The 22129-nt window shown below is 36.6% G+C and overlaps 1 protein-coding gene across 5 annotated transcripts in view; it reads right to left on the reverse strand.

Moving 5' to 3' along the window:
• The window catches only part of EYA1 (EYA transcriptional coactivator and phosphatase 1), a 127623-nt gene that overhangs the window by 104785 nt on the left and 709 nt on the right, over positions 1-22129 (reverse strand). The window lies entirely within an intron of this gene.

The following is a 22129-nucleotide window of genomic DNA, read 5'->3' on the forward strand; positions in this document are numbered from 1 at the left end:
GTTTGTAACTGCTAGTGTCATTTACATGTAATGTTGGAATGGCTTCGGTCTAGTTCCCACTTTTTAGCTTTACATAGAGGTCTGGATCTGTGGAGAAAATGTCAGAGGCCAAAATTACTAGTTATGGCACTACCACTCACTACATGTATGATCTTGGGACCCTGAATGAAGAAACATACTCGTTTGTAAGTACTTCGCAGCCATTGTGTATGTGCAAGATCTGGACTTACACGTGAGAGTATCTACCCAACTGTAAGATGGTATATTTTGGCAAATTAGAGCTAGATGCTCAGCAGACATGAACATTACACCAAGAAGTGAACTTTGGTTACGAGTGTCATCTGGATACCCATTTAATTAATGTGATCACTCTCACAGGAATAGAACTATCCTACCAAGCACATTGGGATACACTGAGACTTAATTAACAGTCCCAACAAAGTGCCAAATAATAAAAAATTGTAATGCTGATAAACTCACAAGTACAAGAAATGATCGTTCTGTGAAAAAGGGCATTATTTGTTTTCATTAACAGATGCATTGTGTCTCATTCCTTCAAGATGAGGACTGTAATATTCTACAGTCATCTGTCAGACTTTGGGGCACATTTACTTAAATCTTTTAAAATATGCCATCTATTTGGCCAGTGAATTTCCAAGTTAATGAAGCAAACATCCTCTTACATACACAAGTGAGGGGAAAAAAGGGACATAATTCTTTGTTTGACCTTTATTCACATCTGAATATGAAACATGAGCACTCTCAAAGCGAGGTAGAATTTTATAATGTATTAAAACATCTGCTAAAGCCTACTGCTCCAAAAAAGCCTCCTGCTCCCAACTTTACTATATGTACTCTATGCACTATACGTCTCACCAAGCAGGTATCTATGAACTTTGATGTATTTGCTTCTTCAAAATGTGAAAAAATGAAAAAAGTAGAAACAACCTAATGATGACTTGGCAGTTTGCAGAGGAAAGCTCTTTGAAACCCTGCCTTGAGCCACACAGAACTCCAGTTGAATAATTAATTACATATTGACAAGGTCTTATAAAAGAAAAGCTCAGAGCCGTATTGACATTTACATCTTCTTAACATTCATCAGAAAATGTCATTCTGCTTGAAACAGTTTTTGGTAGCTTTAGTGTTTTTGACTTCTTATCCAAGTTCTTAACAAGAAAATATGTGATGATACATAGTAGAAACTTTCCTAAGATTAATCTTTATGATGAACTAATTTGCACTAACAGAACCTTGCATATGCACATACAAGAATGAGCTAGTGTGCTGAAAACATTTCTGAACTACTCTAATTAGGCATTACATCTGAATTTTCATTTAACTGGAAACTATTAACACACAAAAGAACACCAAAGAAGTGAATTAAAAAACTGTCCATAAATTTTACACAGTAGGGTGTAAAAAGCAGATCATCAAATAACTACAAAACACACGATTCTGTCAGTGCACTGTATTTCAAAAGGAGAGGGAATACATTTTTATATTTCAGTTTTTCTATTTCATTTGCAATTAATTTAAGTAGGATGGCATGCACATTTCTACCAGAGCTCCTCTGTTACAGTACTTCAGATGCACTTAATAAATTGCACCTTCCATGAAAAGAAAAGGTGATGGATTGAAAAATGTTTAGCACAACCATGCATAATTGATAGGTTCCCTAGTGCAAATAAGTGTCTAATAAATAATTAAATTTAATCTCATTATAAGAGTTTTCATAATGGGATAATTTAATTAAATGAAAGCCAAAGGGTTTCTAGAGGTTGAAAGATGCTGCTGTTGCTATATTTGGCTAATGGTCTGGGGATAGTATTGTGAAGAAGGGTAATTCGCATGGGTGCATGCATTATTTAATGAATCCCTCTGAGATGCAGGAAAGGACAGATCAATGATAACTTGTCATTTCATCATTGCTTACAATGCACATTTAAACAACCTGGGAAACGTTAAAAACAGGGGCAGAATCTTGAAACTCTGAAATGCATCAGGCCCCTTTCCGCCAGACAAATAGTGAGCACTTCCTTTTGTAATATGCATTTTCATGTTCATCTAATGTTAATCTTTTTCTTTCCTCCAGACCAAAAATAAGAGGAAAGCCTTATAAGCTACTGAATAGTTAGGGCAAGTCTGCCCCTAAGTGAAAGTTATAATGGATACAGCATGTATATCTGATACTAAAAAATTGATAGCTGTGTCATGTGGGACCCATTAACAAGCTTTTTGAGTGGGCTGAGTTTTGAGCTTTAAGTCTCCAGAAGCACTTAGCTAGGCTGGGATACTAAAACCATACAAGTCTAAGTAGCTAGCTCATTTGCAGGTAATCAGTTATGAATTAATATGAACAGTGAAGGTTATATCTTTTCAGATAAGACAAGTGTCATCTTGCACACAGCAAACGTGCAAGACCCAAAAGCTAAGTGGAGTTGGTTTGCAGTCAGAACATCCATTTTCTAATGCCTGCACAGGCATAAGCATTTCCTCATTTAGGAACTTCTATCTTTATTGATTAACTCTGAACACAAGGCCTACAGTCTTGTGGTTTGTCCATCCAGAGGGTATCACCCATCTGATTGTACCAAACACTTTTACTAGAGATGCAAATCACAACAGTACGACACAATTGCCCTTGGTTTTGTCTTCTGAAACATGAAAGTTAAGTAACACCAACAAAAAAACCACCTTGTTTTCTGATTGCTCATGTTATCTGAGTTATTCTTTTTAATATCCTTTTAAATCCTTCCGATTTTGTCTCATATGGGTAACATAGCCTTATTCTTTATAGAAATAAACTACTTGCCTGCATGAATGTAACCACTTTGATTCTTGACTGGTGCCCTGCTGAGCTGGAGCAACAAGGAGCCACACAAAAGGATGCTTGAATTCCCCCAGGAGCTCTGACCACTGTAGCTCACACAGTTCATCCAAATAGTTTACAGTACTATCAACAGTTATATCACATCCCATAGGAGTTCCTCAGCCTTTCCTAATCTTCTTCTCTAACTAAACCTGTCTTGAATTTACCTCTTCTCCTCTGACCGTATGTATAATTGATTAATAAATGTATTTAGCAAAATATTGGTAGCATAAAGATGTTGAGGGTTTTGCAGATGAATGTCAGTCTCCTCTTTCTACTTGTTCTCTATTCTTTCTGCCACTTTTTCAGAACCCACAGAAGTTTAGCATTAATATGCTTCTTGAATTACTTCCTGCAAGAATCCAAAGTGTTTCTGCAAATCCAAATATACTGTACGCATCTGTTTTTTGTTTGCCCATGAAGAATGCACTGTCTCTATGTTCTCCAAGGGATTTACACCTCTGTAATCTGTTTACCTCAAACAAAAATATGACTTACTGGTTTCTAGGATGGCTGCTCATTTTTTTTAACCAGCTCCTTACAATGAACAAACACTGTGCAGTTTGGTTTTCTTTCTATTGTTTCAGTTCTTTGAGTTAGCAGCTCCTTCAGCATTGTTATAGAAAATGGTTCCTCAACTTTTTATACAAAGTGTTTAATTTTACACTAGCATAAATGAATCATTCACGTCACTGTATGGGAGATATAATGCCTCATCCCTTCTAACCACAAAATTTAGTTTCTTCCAATGCAGCAGACTTGCTGAATATTATCATGTCAAGGATGAAATGAATAATCAGACGTTTTTTTTTAATTTTAGTGTCAGTTAGCAAAAGATTCCTAAAAATAACAGAAAATAATCTGGTATTTTCTTAAGTTCACCTCTTCCATCTGTTACTCCACATGTAAAAATTTATTCACAGCCTGGGGAAATATCAGGGGCTGTATTTTCTGAATTGGGCATCCAGAACTGAGTAGCTTGATTTCTATGGAAGTTCAATATTCTCAGTGCTTATGAAATGAGTTTGAGACAGCGAGTTGAAATTAAGATGTTCTTTTCTATAGCTTCCTCGGGCGCAGTCCTCTCCTTAAATCTCTGGGAGGATTTGTGCACATTTTATTACCGCTTATTTAATTCAAACAGCTGGGAGGTGGAATCTATGCTGATGATTCAGTAACATGTCCTGTCCTTCAAGAACTAATGCAGTTCTCCACCTACTTCCCCTCTTCTGTAAGGGGACCGCCAGTAAGCAGGCTAAAAATATATGCAGCATTATAAAATGAAGATTTTTTTCCTTGCCTCGTATAAAATACAGGACTAATAAAATGGCATTTATTTCTTCCTTTTACAGATTGTGTTTCCAAAACTGCCTCTTGGAATATGACCTTAATTCTGAACTACTCTGAACAACATTCAGACTGTAATCAGTTATGGGTGGAGGGATTTTGTTTGCTTAAGACCGGCACTTTCTACTTATTTTTCCTATTAAGTAACAAACTATTTTACCCCCAGAAAGTAGTACTCCTATGGCAAAACCTCAGCAGACAGATATAGCCAGTGCTGCAATAACTATGACTATATAGACTTAAAGTATAATCTGTGATTTTTACTCCCTGTTGAAATGCTTCCCAAACAGAAAGACAAAATTCCAATAAAAGGGAAAAATGAGAAATGAACGAATAACATGGAGAAATTTTGGTGGGAAATCAAGTATATTTTACAGTAAGAAACCATGAAAGGGGGACTCAGTAGAAGTTCCTTTTTCATGCTTTTTTCCTCCTTACAAAAATTCTCCTCAGTTACCTTAAACTCCAAATACAGGCAGGCAGAGGTTTCATGCAATACTGCCTTATATTCAAGATTTAACATTGTTATGTGGCTGAACAGTGGCTGCATCTATTCTGAAACAGCAAAATAATCAAAGAACAGTATGGAAATATTGTAACTTCTGCTTGCAAATCCACTTTATCCTATCTGGTGAATCTAGATAATGTTTCCTAGTAAAAAGTCAGTACTGGCACTAATGATTATGTCAATAAATGCTTTCATAAAGCTCCACTTTTCACATACATGTGTTACTAAAGCTCAGTGCACAGGTACTGGGGAAAAAATAGAAAGAAACAGAAGAAATGGATGCAATATTTTTCCTATTAAATGTATTCCAAAACTCCCCCTGAAAACTGCAGTTGTACTAAAATTGTGTATTTGGGGCACATTCGGTTTATTTAATTTTTAATTTTTTTAAATCTATCTCTGTAAACACAGTTGCTGCACTTCTTAAAATAATAGGAGTCTTCTTCATGATGACACTGAGATATACCTTTGGTGACCTATTTGGTGCATTAAACTTGAGATGAGCTGCTATTTTATTATTTCTGTAACTTAAATGAATTAGCATTCCACATTAGCTTTTATATTAAAAAAATATATTAAAAAAATCAAGCAACAAAACAGGAATTTACACTTCATTGCTGAATTTGAAATACAGGAAAGATCCCCAAATACTTTTCCTTTCCTCTGTGTATTAATTCATATCTCATAAATGTTCTCACCTAAACATAACTTTAGTAGACCTCAACAACCAATGAAACACCACCAGTTCTGCTGCCATTTCTAGACTCCTTCCTGCTGCTGTGAAATCCTCCCCCTGCCGATTTCCATGACCTCAGTTCTCTATGAGGCATACTAGCTGGCATAATGAACAACAGAACTTCAGTTACACTGGAGACAAAGTCTACTTAAAATAGAAAGAAAACAAAACATTAATATTTTTCCTACTTACAGCCCAGGAGGGATCCTCTGAATAGAAGTGGTCAAAACCTATAGGAATTGGACTGGGTGCTTCTAACTGAAACCTTCCCAGTGGGCTACTGGGAAGCTATGAGACCAAACTCAGTTATCTGTACAAAGAGCTAGCTCCCCTTCTATCTTTATGAGCATACTGTTCTATCAGATTATCCAAATAATCTTGATTTCTGTTATTCAGAAGAGGCTGCTGATCTGCTCTCTTCCCAACCTTTTCTCTCCATCTACCTAATACAATTCTCTGCTGATTTGCAGGAGATTCAGTGCCTTGTGAACTTTCTGAGGATGAATACAACACACTAAACTGCCACTCATTGTTATAAATGCAGAAAACAAAAAGAAACTATTTCAACTTCCAGCTGAAGGAAATCATGTCTTTACAACAGGAATACTAGATATTGTGGGGAAAAATACCCTAAATACCAAACGAAACTATCAGATAATCTTCATGGAATTCCTCATGTTTCCTGCCAACAGCTTATGTGCTCAATGATCTGCTGGATACACTTCAGTAGGGCTTTATGAAAGCTTCACCTTCATGCAGCCCAGCTCCAAATCCACAGCTCTCGTGCATGGATAAAAACACTGATAGGAAAGTATGAAGTGACAAGATGACCGAGGCTCTGAAAATATCTATGAATCTGGTCTCCCCAGCATTCCACAGACAATGGTGTGTTACAACTACTATATGCAAACCAGTTAAGAAAGCTAACCAAAGTACTTGTGTATTTTCAAACTGCTGGCCAATACATTGCAGATTTTCACTTGTGTATGCTTGGAGATACAAGAACTCTTCTTTCAAACGGAAAATATTAATAATATTGATGCAAACAACGCTCCTTTTTGGTAACTTCTGGCACTTCACTCTGCAACAAATCATAAGACATCCTTGAGTTCCTTTGGGAACATACAGCAACATTCCCATGTACTCTCCCCAGTTCATCCTCAATCCAATCAGGGAAGCAAAATAATTTTGAATGGAAACTAACGAAGACAACTAAGGGCAACTTTGAAATACGTTCGCGGGAAGCCAAGATTCATTTGTTTGTGTATAAACCCACGTTCACAACAGATCAACCACTCTTAATAGTATGAACATTTACAACACCTTGCAATGAAAACTAAATTGCAATGAAGAAATGCCTAGCAAACCAGATAAGAATCTAAAAAAAAAGTGGATCTTCTCAGAGTTTTACTACTTAGTAAAGCAAATGGTTAAATCTGGTGAAGACAAGCTAAAGAGAAGTTCTCTGAAGATTCTGTGTTCCAACTACACCTTTTTGGATTTGGCTTTCAGTTTTTCACACTTAATCTCTAAACTTAAAGTTTAAAATCCCCACAGAAGGGTAGCAAGCAAGAATAATGCAAAGAAGAGAGAATATCTTCCTCTACAGATTAAGCGGAAACAGCACAAGAAAGCAGCAATCCACTGACCTTTGGAGGAACCTTGCATGACTAATGTAAATAGCAGATTACTCTTACTATGTGAAGAGCCACTCAAAACCAAAACCCAGTCCGGCAGCGAACAGAAAGCACTAAGTGTCCACAACCAACCTCTGGGCACAATGCTCACAACAACTCACTGATTTCAGACCAACACTCAAGCAGCGCAGTGGCAATGCATTAAGAATAAAGCAAAAAGATTGGAAGGATCTAAACATGCAAGAAGTGAGCTGCTGGGAGCTGTTTAAGGGAAAAAACATGGTCTTCAGTTCTCATAAAAACTGTGGTTCAGCCAATGCATTAAATCTGGCAAATGCTTACAAGCAGGAGTGGGACTGATTTTTTATATGGTCTAATGGTGACAGGAGAAGGGGAATGGCTTTAAACTAGAATAAAGGAGATTTAGATTAGGTGTTAGGGAGAAATATTTCACTCAAGAGTGGTGATGCACTGGAACAAGTTGCCCACAGAGGTTGTGGATGCCCTATCTCTGGATATTTTCAAAGCCAGGTTGGATGGGGCCCGCAGCAGCCTGATCTGGTGGTGGCAGCCCAGCCCATGGCAGATGGTCTGGGACTAGATGATCTTCAAGGTCCCCTCCAACCTAAGCCAACTGATGATTTATTCAGCAAAGGCAATTGATTGTGTGAATTACTCATTTGGAAATTGGTTAGGTTCTTCTATTGTCTTCAAAGACTTGATGCTCTTTGAATCATCTGTGATAAAGCCTCTCCTTAAGGTCTGAACACACATTTGCTGTTGTTTCACTCCAGCAGTGTCTGTAAAGTTGCACCCGCAGGAGGACTGCAGGGGTAACTGGAGCATCAAGTACCTGACTTCGCTGCTGTAGGTCTTCCACAAGCCAATATGTTTTTAATGTCTACAGTTCATGCACAATACTATATATCTCTGTATGTCTAGGCATATATTCATACAGATACTCATATGCACATAAATACCACACCTAATTCTTCCAGGAATTTTTCGTTTCCTGTCAGCAGTTGATTTGCCAAACCTAGGCAGTCCCACTAGAACTTGGAGAATGGATAGCTAAAAAATGGTATTTACGACCCATTAAATCAAAAGTATGCGGAAAAATCAAATTCTATTTAGAGCCTCACTTTATTTGCAGTATTCCTCCTGGTGCAGTGAAAGCTTAGGAAATGGGTCTTTTTTTTTTTTTAGTTTCAGTAGTTATTTTGCAGAAGTATTTTTCACTTACCATGCAAATTGCATTGCAGAGCTTTCTTAAAGAAACGTATTATTCAAATAATAAAATTATGGCACCATAGGTTATTCCTATCAGTGATGCTAAATACACCATAAAGGTTCAGAAAGGTACAAAAACATACCTTCACAGTGATATATCTATTAAATGTACGAAAAAAATAGGTGCTGCTGTGGGAAAGAGTTATTCTTCTCTTGTCCTTGATCTTCCACAATCTGAAGAGAAGACTTACTACTGAAGTTAACACAGAACATCTGTTTTTCCATTTGGGGTACATTCAAATGTTCATTCAAGTGTCTTTCTAGTCATTTGCAGAATTTTTTCCCTGTTTCACGATGGTTTTTGTCCTAACATCGTGACAATTTCTACACACTACTAAAAATGGTCATTGTACAATTTCTTCTGAAAAACAGCAAGAGAAACATGAAACAGAGCCAAGCATGGTCCTCATCTAATTCCTGTGTAAAGTGTAAGAGCAGCTTCTATAGATCAGCTTTTTCATCCTTCCTAGGAGTGTTTATTGTCTGCAATTATTCATCTAGGCTTCACTTAAATACTAACAAATTTGAAGAAATGAATCAAGTCGTCTTACTGTCTTCAGGGAGGCCAACTTTATTGTTGTTTTTTTTTTTCCTGAATACATTGTTATCTCCAAATCCATGCTCAATTTAAAATGGAAGGGTTCATCATAATCTACATACAAATTCTTCAAATTCTGTGGCACACTTATAAAATTAATTATTAGATGCATTTTCATAGAATCTTAGAATGGTTTGTGTTGGAAGGGATCTTTAAGGTCATCTAGTCCCAACTCCCTGCTATAGGCACACAGTAAAGAATTTCTTCCTAATATCTAGTCTAAATCTACCCTCTTCCAGTTTAAAGCCATTTCCCCTTGTCCTGTCACTGCGTGTCCTCATAAAAATTCTCTCCAGCTTTCCTGTAAGGCCCCCTTCAGGTACAGGAAACCCATAGTTTTTTTTAATATATATAAATATTAACTTCATTAGTAGTCTATAACTAAATTTTGGGAAAATTACTAGTTAAATTACTTGTTATTTAATTACACAAAGCTTTCTACGTTACTTATATTCACAGTTCAAATTGAAGCACAGCACTATTTAGTCTCCTTATAGTTTCCATCTCAATGCTTTACTAGATCAGATAAAAAATAATCAGCAGTGTTCAGTAAACCCAGCTTAATTAAATGAATGTTGGTGTGGATAACAAAACTATGAGCATCCATGGCACTTGACAGACAATTAAAAAGAGAAGATTACCTTTAAGCACCCATACCTGGAGTTAGACTGTAATGACCCTGAAACATGCAAGAAAAAAATGACAAAAAGTAACAGTGTGAACGGAGGGATTAAAAACTGTTAGAATGCATGTCTTTACTGTTAGGTTTGTTTTCAGAAAATAAAAGCAGTATTTTAATAATTGCATAAGTTATACAAAGACAGTTCCTAACCAGTAAGCATAATCCAAGCACTGTCTGGTCAACCTGGACTATGAGAACACTTAGTAGCCTGGCAGCCTGCAAAAGGGTCACAGAATAGTTGCAGAAGAAATGGGTTTTCAACTTATTTTTCATCTTGGCTAGCAGAGGCATAGAAAACTTAAACATACATGTTCTTTAGCTACTAGGGAAGCAAACTCCACAGTAAATCCCAAATAAAGATCTGAAAAAACAGAGCTGGATTTGTTAAAAAAAATAACAAAACTCAGTAAACCACAGCTTGTGGAAACCTTGACAACAGATTATATTTTAACAGGTCAATCCTACCGATGATTCTGTTCACTCCTGGCATGCTTCAGGGAACACTGGGTGGGTTGCTGCCTGGAATTAAGGAAGATCTGGGTTTTTACTTTTTTTAAAATAAAGATTTGTTGTTATCTTTATCTATCCTTCTCTGCATTGTATCCAGAAAAAGAGGTGGGAAGGCCCTATGAATGAGCATGAGCTGAGCAGGAGAAAGAAATGCAATCAGGAGGACCCACTCAGGAAGAAACATCAGAACCACAGTGCTGAGACCCTGGAGAACAAAGCACAGGGGATACCCAGGAGAACAGTCTGGGGGTCAGCCACAGCCATCCCCAGCAGCACATGGCTCCCAATTATGAGCTCTGGCCAGTCTGGTGACAACAATACACACTAAGGACAGACAGGGAACAATTATTTGATAAGACAATGCTACTAAAGCACATTAATATAACCCAACAGCCAAGGAAAGAAAACATAGCAGATAGAAAGTGTTAGAAAATGATACAGGCAATACAAGTAGGCATCCAGATGGGTTTTGAACATCTCCATAGGAAGGGATTCCATAACCTCTATGGACAACCTGTTCCAGTGCTCCTCACTATGAACTTATTCCACATGTTAGTACTGAATTTCATATATTCAAGTCTTAGGCTATTACTTCTTGTCCTATTGCTATGCACCACAGAAAAGAGCCTGGCCTCTTTTGTTTGCCTCCCACTTCCCTTTAGACATTTACAGACATTAGATTCCCCCCTTACCCCCCAGCCTTATTTTTTCCCCAGGTTGTTATCAGTAATATTGCTAAACAGAAAAAGTTTATTCTAAGCACTGTTGTTCATAGGAGTTTACATTCATGCCGCCCAGTCTTGGTTTGCAGTCTACTTTTCTCCTATTGTTTACATGAACTGACATCACCTCAAACAGCCCAAAAATTGTACTAAACAACCATCCACAAAACTCTATTCCTTTCAAGTTTTTGATAGCCCTTGCCTACAACATTTGTTTGCTGAATGCATCACTTAGGATCTCTTCACATAGTAAAGATTAGCATATAGACATTCAGCATTTTTCACTGTAATTACCTTATTTAAGTCAAGTATCCAAGAAAATACTGTTGTTAAAGACGACTCCAAACTGGCTGAATTTTCTGTTCTCCTTGCAAAACTATAGCAGCCATGAACACTAAGCACATCACAAAATCATGCTCATGATTAAACAAACCCCTATAAAGCCCATCACTCACTTATCAATGTGAAATCTTTTAAATAAGCCAAATTTCAAGACATGTTTTTACTGAGATTTTAGTTCTTAGAACTTTTACAAATCCAAATATTTCATTTTTATCCTACATGCAATCTGTGTAATATGCCACAGCGCTGTCTGCATAAACACTCCAATTTACTACAAACAGAAAAATAATTTGTTTAAGCTGTATAATCAGCAGAGAGGCAGAACACAATAAAAGAAAGCATTCTAGCTTTAAAATGAATAAAAATTGATTGTGTCCCTATAAAAACTAAATTGGCAGAGTGTTAATTGCATTTCACATAAACATCTGTAGCAGTCGGTGACTCGTTACTGTCCTGTAATGCAATACAGGACACTTAGGAATAAATGCATCCTCTAGATGAGTTCATAGAGATTTTCTAAAAGCGCCTGATGAGATTGTGAAAATCTAATTAGTCAGAACTGCTAATGACACATAAAACAAAGGGAAATCTTTAAATACAATTATTTTGCTTTCCTTTTCTCTTGATAAATTATATTCAAATTACTGTTGATTGAAAAATGCCTGCCTTGAAGGGAAATTCATACTAATGAAGGAAAGGTCATCGGACTACAGAAGTATTTGCTAAAGAAAACTGCAGGCACATGAAAATTTGAAAGAACCTAGTTTTCCTCTGAGTACAGCAGTATGATAGAATAACCAAATATAGCTGTCCTTACTATTGTTTATTGTTACCATAATGCATTAGGCACTCTCCAGGGAAGAAAGCAGGCTAAGTTGCTTCCCCAAAGGCCTCAAAATAAAGACTCGGTACCTAAAAGATGTAAACACACATTTAAATGCACGCACTGCAAACACGTTCCTCAAATTCAGCCACGTTAGTTACCTGAAATTGTACATCTGGAGGAAAACAGTATAGAAAAGAATGCTTTTCATCAAAACCAACAGATCACATGTGGCACAAAAATACTAATTAATTTACTGACAAAAACAAGTGTTTCTCCAAGATTTCAACTAAAAATTCAAGAAAAAAAAATTGATGATGTTATAACTACAGGACCAACAACCAAAAATAAGTAGGTATTTAAGTAATTTAAATATACATCAATTTCACTCTGTTGGGGTATACCTGTAAATTCAATGCTTACTTCAAAACTGGCAACATTTGCATCAAGATCAGCAAGGTTAAAAAACAAAGATAAGTGAAATGAAAGAAAAAGGTGGAATTAAAAGACACACACCAAGAAGCAATTTGAATTTCCTTTGCTACCAGGTCAGAAAACAGTCTGTGTTCTTTAGCTCCTTTTAATCATAATAAACTAGAGTTATCTATGTATACGTAATGCTATAACAAGATGGAAAACACAGCAATAGCAGGGCAGCGAAGTCCTAAGCTGCAGCAAGCAAGGATAAGGCTAAGTGCAGCAGCCAGGGACACAAAAACAAAGTTAAAAATCTGCTTACCCTTGAAAAGCCTCAGGTCCACAGACATCTCCAGCAAAACCTCCTTTCCTCCACTGCCAACCCTTAAATGAGGTCTGGATCCTGGCTCCACCCCTTTCAGTCACTCAGGTACATTGCATGCACCTGAGCTCCCCTGGGTGGGCCCTGCCTTCACACCAGGTGCTTAATCACTACTTCAAGCATTGACTTAGCATTTTTGCTGTGGTATAATATGTAAAATAACTGAAACATCTAAAGAAACAGCTCAGCAGAGACAAGAAAGAAAATACTGGATGGGCAGCAGTTCTGAAGAAACAAGTTTGGAGCAGATCACAAATTTAGTCTAAATAATGTGTGAAAAAGAGCAGCATTCAAATGACATCCTCCCACTCACCTCCACTCCAATACAGCCCCAGCCTATGTTAAGTAACATGCACCAATAAAAACGTGAGACAAGAGGAAAACCATGAAAAGAGCAAGAAAGACAACCAAGTTCAGATTATCAGAAATGACTGAGTCTGGAAAATGTAGAGAGGAGAAAACTGAGAGGTAGGAAAATCCCTGCCAATTCCTAAAAGTCTATCACAAAGAAGGCAGTAAGCTATTGTGGAAACTGGGAACGGCACAAACTCCAGTATTATAGGTTTCAAAGTATAAATTTGATAAGCATCCACTGATAAAAAGTAATGTTTGATAGAACAAGGGGAAATGGCTTCAAGCTCAAAGAGTTTTAGGTTGGAAAAAGTCTTACAGTGAGAGCGGTGAAGCACTGGAACAGGTTGCCCAGTGATGTGGTTTATGTCCCATCCCTAGAAACTTTCAAGGCAAGGCTGTATCAGGCCCTGGTGTCCCTGTTCATGGCAGGGGAGTTGGACTTGATAGCTTTTACAGGTCCCTTCCATTCTAAGGGTTCTATGACTCTAATTAAGGTATTTGGTCCTGCTTCAGAGTGGCAGTAGTTGAAATGATCCACTGAAGTAAGTTTTCTCTCATTTATGTCTGTATTAATGTTACAGTTTACAGCCAGCATATTTAGAATGTTATGGTGCTATGTAATGTAGTAAAAAATGTTATTAAGAAAGAAAAAGTCCATTAAAAGTTTCAAAAGTCTTATTTTATTCTTGTTCATGTTTTAGTGAAAATTAGTTTCAAGCAGGTCTCAAAAACGTGTATTTAAAAGATCCTTTTTAGATAAATAGTAAAACAACTATTGTTAACAAGGTTAGGACTTGTCTTGTATCAGTTTTAATATTACCATTTAGACTACCATATCAGAATAGACTTATCTTCCTTGGATTTCTATAAAGAAGAGGCCCACTCCTGACAAAATCCTCTGGAAAACACTCTTCCACGGCTCTAGAAATACAACTCTCATCTTCAAGCACTGGTTTTAATAGATTAAGCTCTCAGAAAATTAGTAACAGAAATAAGCTGTGATCCTTGAAAACTCCTAACAGGAGTTTCAAATGAAATAGACGTTTTCACTTCAGCATTAGATAGAGCATGCTTTTCTAAATGCACAAGGCTTTGTGTCATACCACATGCACTCTGTATATTCCTATCTCCAACAAATTATAATAATATGTTGTTAAGCAGCTTGGTCTGAACTGTGGATGGTGCAGCACCTCTCAGTAGATGAAGGAAGAGTGGACATATGGAACCACTAGAGTCGGTTCTATTCATCTATTAATGGAGGGCCCTAAATCAAGAACCATACGTCGAGCATGTTGGTAGCTGCATTGATTATAATGAGAGCATTTACTCCTGAGGTTAATGCTTAAACTGATTCAGATTCTTAAAGCAATCAGATACTGCTGGTCAAAAATGTGGTGGAAGGCATAAGTGGATGTTCAGAGCAGTTCAAAAGGATTTCCCTACAGTGAAGCTAAATAGAAAGGCCAGCAGCAAGGTTTTTAATCGGGCTGCCAGGTAATGCACATTGCCAGCAAACTTCAGCCTGCAGAAGCTGATGTCTCTTAGTTAGCCCCACTGAGCAGCTGGGAGTCTTCCACCATTCATTTGGAAGTCACACTCCTTCCTTGACTTTCCAAAATATGCAATGAACACAGCTTTTTATTGGCAAGGATTTTAGGATGGGGCTTCTACAGTGAAGAAGTTTGGTTACCTCTGGTCTAAAAATCTGAATCCCTGTGGAATGAAGTGAACCAGTAAAGTTCTTCCCCTGCGATCTCAGCACAAGACCCTTGCTTTTATTTAAATCTTAAATCATGCTTAGAAAGCATGCCAGAAAATGTAATGCACTCCTATCAATTAATATTAATTTTTATGTCTTTTCTTCTGAAAAAGTAAATATAGGTACTGTTAATTTGATTTTGTTTTGTAGCAGAAGTTTATATATCACCAATTTACATGACCAATTGCATGCATCTTGATGAGTTCACTCTTCCTGCACAGAAGGACAATACCTTGAACTGATCAATTCAAAGGTGCAAGAACAAAATATTAATGTTTTTAGAACCAATCCCATATATTCATATGCTATGTTTGTTTCTTCATCAGAGTGAGAACTGCTTTTGCAGCAACCACAACAGGGAGATCACTAGAAGGCAGCTCTGGCAAGTAATCTTTTAGAAGACGACAAACAGTTGCTTCTCAGCACAATATCCACAGTCCTTTGGTCAGATATACAGCAAAGTATTTTTCAAATTCAGATATTTAAGAAGTCAAAAGCACCCTGATGAGAGATCACAAGTATTTCTAGATTTACCGATAGCGGATAGTCTGTTCTTTAAAATCTATCATACAGGCAACCTATAAAGTGTCCTTTTAAGATTGCGTGCTGTAGCAGTCTGGTATGAATATATACTGAAATATTTTCAGTGCATCATAAAATTAAATTATATGTTCCAGCCCACTGGCTGCTAATTAAGATAGCACAGTAAGATCTGAGTTCAAAACGATGGTAAGTCTGTAAGGGGCCTCCTGTAGAGGATTGTATATTAGGCTATTAACTTAATTTTAGCTGGCCTGTAGTTATGTCATGTACTTGAACTGGAAATAAGATTGACCAGTTTTCTCTCAATATGTTCAATGAGGCACTTATGTGAGTGTTCATAGGGAAAACATTTAGACCCAACCTTCGTGCAGACTACAATTTCTAGTAGCATCCACAATGTCTTCGCTAAGAATAGCTCATACTTCCTTTTATAGACAAGCATTTAGATAAGAGAGACAGAATTAGTTCTGGGTTAAACATCATTGCAAATAAGCATCAGATTTAAACTAAAAAGATACAGTTAATTGCTTCTCTCTTGCACATAACTGAATCATCATCATCTCCTCTGGAAGGAATAACCAAAAGTATCTCTTCCATGCCAGCAACGTTCCATTTTGTCAAACCATTCACTCCTCTGTTACACTTTAAATAAGTTCAGTGAGGGAAGCGTTTACCACAGAGAGTTCATTTTTTGCAGAGTGTTAGTTCAGCTGCAACTTCTTTTGAATGATTTAATACACATAACTATTATGTAACTAAGATTGTCTTCCAGTGTTTTAATTTATTCAGTCATTTCCTTTTCAAAACATGTGCTATAAGGTACAGCATACTTCCTGGTGTGATTCTGAAAGCTCTTATTTTATTAGTCACAGTTCTGACACTAAAATACCTAGTTATAAAAATGTAAAGACTTAGAGTTGGAAACAATTGTTTTCATATTTTGCACAGGCTTTTGTCCCAAGGTAAATGTGGTAATGAAGTAGATGGGATTTGGATAAGCCCTAGATAAGGTATTTTGTTCCAGAAACATACAGAAATAAGTCTGTCGGGAGATAAAGCTATGAGAATTGGAGCAACCCACCAAGGATTAAAGGAAGGAAACTTGGAGCTACCTTTCTCCTGGTGTTCAAGTATGAGGTAGTCCAACTCATTAGTTATCTTATTCAACCTTGACATTCATTTATATGGAGCAAAAGGCTACAAATGACTTTAGCAGGCATGCAGAGTCTCTTCCTGAAAGGAATATATCTAGGAAGAAAACACAGTAGTCATTTTACAGTAACTTGCAAAAGGAATGCGGTCAACACTAGGAGCTTATCTCAAGACATGAATTATTTGTCTCCCTTAATAAGCATCCTTTTACACTGGCTACTATGTTTAAGCTCAAGATTGACATGGAGGCCTTGCATAGCAAAGATTTAGCTACTGGCTCATGGTGCTGCAGACCAGATGCTGAAAAAACTTGCCTCATTCAGTGCTGTTTTAATATTTGTGTAGCAGACAAGCGGGCAAGCTTCCCATATAAAAAGAACATTTGAACTTTATGGGTCAACACTAGAAGAATTCTTGTTCCTTAATTAGGTCACTGATCCCTCCACATTTCCATGTGTTGACTAGTCCAACTTTTTCTGGTCCTCAAGACAGTCAGCCTGTCCCCTCTGGTTCAATAGGATGGTTATAACTATCATTTTGGTATGTTCCTCCAAATACCCTGCACTTTGCATTGTCATTTACATACACATTAACTGTTTTTAAGGGAACATGAAACCCTATCAAATAAAATCATCCTTTCCAGGGATGTATGTGATCAAACATGAAATTTGGCAAGCGAGAATATGACCTACAAATCTCTAGATGAGGTCCGATTACTTTTAATTATCAGAGAGCTACCGATAGTTGCAGATGACTTTTAGAAGTCTGTTGGCCCACCAGCACTATTTAAGATAAGAAAAAGGGAAATAAATATTAAAAGACGTATTCAAGTTTACCCCTCATCATTTTTGCATCAGCTAGAAACTGTTGGTTGCTGTAATTTTGGGTGTTTCTTGGTTTGATTTTTTTTATTATAAGTTCTCTTACTCTTAGTCTCTTTTCAGCCATTAAACATCAAGAAGTGTCATCTACTATTAAGAACAGCTATTACATAAATAATTCACTTCTGAGGGATAATATGGTACCTATCAGAGAACTACACGTGTTCCTACTAAAACGTTAGGACAAAAGAGTCAAATAGAGGAGGTTACATCTCCCTTTTAAGCTTCTTCATGCTCCTCATCTCACTTCTTCCAGCATCATAAATAAACATCTTCTATTTCCCAAGATGCTTTATAACCAAACTCTCTAAAAGATCTGAAATCCTATTCTAGCGTGTGGTCTGCTTTTTAAAATGAGCCAGCAGAGTGCTAAAAGACATAACTTCTTTTACTAGAAAGTGTATTTCAGTACAGGATGAAGTTGAAGGATTTACCTTACACAATTATTTGTATTTTCCTATTATTTGTATTTTCCATTTACATTTGAGAACATTGCTTTTTTTTTTTTAATTCAGTGGTAAATAAAAATACAATTTCACATAAGAAAAAGCAGTAAACATTCTACTGTAGTGAAGGCCACGTGTCTCTCATTCTTCACTCAGTAGACAGAGGGCTGCTTCTACAGCATTAGGGAAAAGCAATGCCCAGCTGGTAGGAGATCCTGATTAGCTCTTCTCCAAAAAAGGAGAGGCTACTTCATAACCTCAATCAGATTTTTAGTTACCAGAAAATCCACACAGGATACAGCTACTAAAAACTGAACTTCATTAAATTCACCAAAAATCTATCTTAGACTACTAGACTAATCCATTCTAGACTAATTACCAACTGACAGAAACTGGCAGGCTAGTGGAATTCTGGCAGTTAAAAAGATAAAGAAGGCATTTGGGTCATTAAATCACTTCAAGTAAGAAAAATGGTAATTGCAAAAAATTATGAGCACAGTCCCTCTGAAATCACTGGAAATCCTCTTGCTAATTCAAATGTAGTGATTGCTAATACAAATACCATGAGAGAAATTGTGACTACAAGTAATTACATATTTCATCATTCACCTAGGAATACATTGTCTGCAATGCAAGACACTACAGTGAAGTATTTATATGTTGCTGGTGTTACAACAAGCTAATAATAATTCATAAATGCAGAAACAAAGACTGCAAAAGCATTATTTGTGGTAGGGCTAACTATAGTATGACTGAAACGTTCCACTTGGTTCATAGGAAGATCTGTCCTGGAAAAATTAAAGCTCACAACCACAAATCGACCAACAATGGAAAATCAAGTAGCATGATGAACGACCTGCTTAATCATTACCTTAGCTCTGTTTCAGAAGTGTCAGTCAGATATCTAGAAAAGTATAAAATTCCCTTTTACTAGTAACCTTCAGGGAGATGCAATTGCTAAATCAAGACTTTTGATATTTTTAGTGATTGTAATTCTTTGTTCCCACAAAGATTAGAAGATAAATACAGAAGGAATGAAAGCAAATGATTCAGTATAGACATTTATAAAATTTAATTAGCATTTAGAACAAAATTTCCTTTAATAGATTAGTTTTCAAGAATATAAACTTGAGATCTATTCACAACAGATGATAGTTATGCTTTCAGTACTATTGTGAAGATTTCTACGTCTTCTTGGTTCATTTAATACATACATAACTTATTTATACATGTATTTACACAATACATAGAACCACAAATCAGTAAGGTTGGAAAAGACCACCAAGATCACCAAGTCCAACCATCAACCCATCCCTACCATGCCCACTAATTGGGCATGTTGTACAGAAAAAGACAAGTCAGTGGTATGAAAAGTTTAAAATCAGTGGTATCATCATGGCTGAAAACTGCTCTACCATTCAACTATGCTTCACTTGTACCTTTTTGAATACTTGTACAAATCTCATTAAACTCACAGCTGTAAGGGCTGCAAAAGCACTATTAACTTAAAATTAATTAATAAAAAACTCAGTAACACTCCTATATATTGTAAGCAGTCTCTAAAAAACTGCCCTTTAAGCTCTTAGAGTTGCTCAACCATTTCAACAACCTTGACTATTTCAGAAACCACTAAGAAAGCCTACCTCCTACTGCTAAAGGATTATGCAGATAAGAATCTTCAGGTCCTTTTTGAACTATTTTACTATTTCATGCATGTTTTAGAAAATAAAGTTACTTTGATGTTTAACACCCTGTGTCCTAGGTTCAACAAACATAGGACCTGAAGGGAAGCATCTGTGATGGTTCTGGTTTAATCCCTAGGTAATGCAAGCTATGTTATAAAACTAAGATTTCATAATTTAGTGTATGGAGGAGCATTTTGTGTTAATATTGTCTCCAGGCTTGAGGTAATCAGGGCAGTAGTTTACTCATGGAAGTAGGAAGGGATTACAAAATTTAGACAAGTTTTTGGTAATTGTTCTTGAAGTCTTCCTAGCAATTTGTAATTTAAGTGTGTTGCCTCCAGCATTCAGTAACATAAAAATGGCCAAGGTACAAGAGGCAAAGGAACTGCTAACATTTTAACACCCATATTTACATAACTCGATCTCTTCAACAGTTCAGCTTATTCACATCTCAACCAAGAATCCAGCACTTACCTCACATAAAAAGATTGCTCACCACTACCAAAGAGTTATTACACTGTCAACTTAGCAGCAAATTTATTCATTTGGCAATTACTGTCTTTCTCTGAAGACAGTAAACGGCGTAGTTATAAAAAAAACTCCAAAATAAAAATCGCAGAATTGTAAGCATCCCAGGAAGAATGGAAAAGCATTTTTATTTTTATTTTTTTAACATTGTAGATCTTGAATTTGTTTTCTACACTGCATAATGGAAAACATTCAGGCCCTGGAGTTTAGCTGCATTAAATAGTTTTTGTGGTCATCAAATTTTGTAACCTATCTTCAGCTTTTAAAAGTTGCCACAAAAATGGTCTACTGTTTTGTACACTGTATGGGCATAAACAGTATCAATTAGATAAAATGACATAGAAATTACTGCTCTTTGAAAAGCAAGAGCTTCCCCCAGGAATTGATAAAATTCTATCAGGATCTCAGAAGTCAAAGGCTCTGCTTATGAAATAAACATTGTGAAGAAATAATGATCATCCGAGATGTAATAATTACTCCGCATTCTTCTGTAAAGAAATAAAAACACAATTTCCTCTTTCAAGCCACAGTTTATATCCACAATCTGCACTCATATTATATTGTTTGATTTGTTTTTTCACCTAAATGGGCCTTCAGACAGCTTTAAATTTTGCCAACTTCTAGGCAAATGCCCACTTATTTAAAGCAATTTCCTTTGAAGTTTATGGATAGAAATAGCCATGAAAATCTTGACAGAAGAGTTTATTCCAAATCCAGCAGCATGGCAGAGATTAAGCTGCCATTAGGAGCACTCTGTCAATTCAAATGCAGCCTTGGAACAGCTAGCAACAGGTAGCATACTATTATGGATGAGATAAAGGATACAGCAAAGCCTCAGAACTACTCTGATGACTGTTTGGGAGATCTGAGTCTCACAGCTCTGCCTCTGGCTTCTTGGCCCCTCCAAATTGCAGTGACACTCAACTCCTCCCTTCCAATCTTACCTTTCTGGCAGAAAGGTGCAGGGTGCTCCCTGGAGGGGGTCCAATTTGGTTTACTACCCCAATGACTATTTTCAAATAAAATCTTGCTGCTGCCAGTAAGTCTGCATTTATCCTAGCATCTAAAATGTTTGATTACTTATTATAAATACAACCTGTAGGCTGCCTTTTCCTTCCTCAGCTTACAGATCTCAGTCTACAGAATCAAGAGATGCTTAGCTATGCATTCAGGAATGACACCACAATCCTACACATGCAGTACACCAGCACATTAAACAACGAATATGGACATTTTCCATAATTCTCCTTTTGATTTAATAATTCAACAGCAATAATTAAAACACAAACTCCACTGTTTTCTCCCTTCTTGTCATCAGGACTATTTGGTGATATGTTTCCCTCATCAGTTTACACTACATAAGCAAACCAATTTCCCTGAAAAACTGAGAGAAATGAATCAATTATATTCTAAATTTTTAAAATGCCTCCTGACTCAATCAGTAAATTAAAAATTATGTAAGGTCACACTTATTTGCAAAAGAGCTTTCCACCCTATCTTGGCTCTGTAAAAAAACCACAAAACAAAAACAAACATGCATTTGGATTCAGTTCCATATTTAATGAGGATAAATCATACATGTATCACTCCAGAAACACTGGGAGAGCAAGCTTAAGATATACTTACTCTACTGTTTTTAATTTCAGTGGCCTTGTAATGTCAGTGAATTATTGATTTATTACAAATATTAATTGATGTTGGGGTCTAACATGCCATTGGTGTATAAGGAAACCAACACAGTGACAGAAACATAGGTATTGCCTATACAACATGCAATTCCCTCTTAGCTATACACAGTTTAATAACAATCCTACTGATAGTCTGGAGAAATAGGCCTAGAGAACCTCATGAAGTTCAACAAACAATAAAGCCAAGTCCCAGGTCAGGAGCAGACTGGATAAAAGAACAGAAAAAG

This window comes from Phasianus colchicus, chromosome 3, assembly GCF_987193195.1.
Source record: "Phasianus colchicus chromosome 3, bPhaCol1.hap1.1, whole genome shotgun sequence".
NCBI lineage: Eukaryota > Metazoa > Chordata > Aves > Galliformes > Phasianidae > Phasianus > Phasianus colchicus.